The 2,414-nt window shown below is 50.0% G+C and overlaps 1 protein-coding gene across 1 annotated transcript in view; it reads right to left on the bottom strand.

The window, feature by feature from the left end:
* The window catches only part of IGSF9B (immunoglobulin superfamily, member 9B), a gene marked incomplete at its 5' end in the record, with an annotated part of 37,169 nt that overhangs the window by 455 nt on the left and 34,300 nt on the right, over positions 1-2,414 (bottom strand). The gene's annotated exons all lie outside the window — the stretch shown is intronic.

The raw sequence follows: 2,414 nt of genomic DNA, 5'->3' as shown, positions 1-2,414 counted from the left end.
CGGCGAGAGCCACTGCCGCCGGCGCGCCGCACCGCTGAAGTTACCGACGAGCTGAAGTTAGCCAGGCAGAGTTTTCCCCGCTGCCGAGCGGGCGAATGGCATTAAATCAATTCAGATCCGAGTGGATTCTAGGGAAATCCCTAAAACACACTCAAATAAAAGAAATTCGCAGTCATACCGTTAGCGAAGTTGAATTCTCACTCTGATAGTTGAGGGTCTTACATCAGGTCACTCGTCACGTACTCAATAAAAAGCCCTGGTGCAGGCTGGAAAGAGAGGGGCATTTCTCCAAGACCCTCCCTCCTTCCCGAGACAAACCTGCTCACGGTTTGAAGACCACCTACACAAAGTTGTTAAAGCTCGGAAATATCTCGTTATCGATTTAGAGGATTCATTGTCAAGTGGTTCAAACCTAAGTCAGGGCTTCGAGATTGGAAAAGACGCAGTGCTCTGCTTTTTGTGGTTGCAGGTTTCTGAGCATCCTGCTGGAAGAGGAAGCACAACCTCTAAAACCAGATATTTCGAGGCAGAGCAATAAACGGCTCCTACCTAAAAAAAAGCTCCCGGGGCGCATGGCATGGTCGGAGTGCCACATCCCGACCGCCCGGCTGAGAGCTCACGTCTTTCTCCAGAGATCTAAGCCCTTCGAGGTTCAACCAGCAGCAAGAGCAATAACCAAGGCAAAGCAGAATTAAAGGCGAGATTGCGGAGAATCTCTTGGCAAGTCTACCTGGGAATAAACAAAAGTTTTGTATGCAAATGGAGAGCCTGGGGCAAAAACCATGCCTACAGGCTCTTCAGTTCTCCTGACGCTTCTTCTACAGCCTGAATCCGCTCAGAACAAGAATATCCACATGAAACACTCGGTATTTTATTCCCAGGCAGGCTGGAGGGTTTAGCACTTTACCACAGAGGAAGAAGTGTGCAAACCTGGATGCAGCAGTTCATTTCACCGCTTCAGAAAAAAAATCTCTAAATATTTTAAAGGTAGGGATCACTTGCTATTAGCACTCAGCATTTATGTAGCACTTGCAGTCTGTAGGCGACCAAGTGCTTGTCCAAAGTGCTCAAATATGACTTATCCCCATTTTACAGATGGGAGAACTGAGGCACAGAGAGGTTGAGTGACTTGCCCAAGGCCACGCAGTCAGAGAGCGGAGGCAGAGCAGGAAAGCGAGCCCAGCTGTTCTCAGAGCGGGCTACACCTTTCCTGCTAAAAAAAAAAAAGGCCTATGCAATCCAGAAAACCACCGGCTGCCAAACCTACCCTAAGTATTTTGAAGAGGAAATACATTCTGGTGAAGAGTTAGAACAGCATTACCGAGAGGGGAACAGCGGGTCTCCTCGGATGGGGCAAAGGGAGGGACACAACCCCAGCGGGTGTCACAGCCTACACGGCCGGGCTGGAGCAGGAGAAAGAAGGGGGAAAACAGTGAAACCAGCAGCAACGTATTTTAAGCTGACGCGAAACGCTGGGCTTAGCTTTGCGCGGTCGCTCTGAGAAGCCATCCATCTCCGTCCGCAGAGCTGGGGATTTTCCAGCCGCTCTCGCCTGGGCTCAGCATCTGCCGACGGAGGCTTTTGGGACCACGCAGCCAAACCCCCTTTGCTCGCACGCCTGCGGCAGCGTCTCCCCATTTTGCAGTTATGAATAAAGATTACAAACGTTACTGCAGTAAGAAATCACGTTACTACACAGCACTGAAGAACATTTGCCAGCGATATACGGAGTGTCAGGAAGAATTAATCAAAACCACCCTCAAAGTTGACACGCACCATACTTTGGGGGAAAACACCCTTGGATGAAAACAGTCCCATACCTGCGTGCTCGCACAGCGTTGAGTACATGTTAACAAGGTTCAAATGCATTTGCACAGACAAATGGTGATTTCTTGTATCTCAGACCGATTCGAAGGCTTGGGGTCTTTCTGGTTTCCCCTTTCAGAGATAGGTAAGGAAAGATGTCATGGATGGTTTTGTTGCTGTTATCTTCACATAAAAGGAGGCTGGGAAGGGGGAGGCAGGGAGATTTTCACCATTACAGCTTTCCTGGGATTATTTGGTCGTGTTTTTATCATAATCAGATTCATGGGATTACCAGTTTCCATCTGGGTTGTTAGTTTCTTGTCAATTAATTACAACCTGTGTCATTTAATTTCTTCCGGCGATTGAGGGCCAGCTGCTCAATGCCACACTTTCTCCCTAAACGCGTGCTGCAGAATAGATGTCAAAAGCCCCATCTATGCCTTTTAAGCCTAGAGATCTTTTCTGAAACCGAGGTGCAACGCTCCCCTTCCCACCCCACCGAAGCCGTCTGGGGTGGGGGGAGAAGCGGATCCGAGGGGCGCCCAAGCCCCAGGCATCCTCCCCTTCCCCCCCTAACCTGCCCCAGGGTCCCCCCCCAGCTCATCCCC

Source organism: Pygoscelis adeliae, unplaced genomic scaffold, assembly GCF_000699105.1.
Source record: "Pygoscelis adeliae isolate BGI_AS28 unplaced genomic scaffold, ASM69910v1 Scaffold253, whole genome shotgun sequence".
Classification (NCBI taxonomy): Eukaryota; Metazoa; Chordata; class Aves; order Sphenisciformes; family Spheniscidae; genus Pygoscelis; species Pygoscelis adeliae.
Note: the sequence above shows the minus strand (reverse complement) of the source record. Positions and strands in the feature narration are given on the sequence as shown.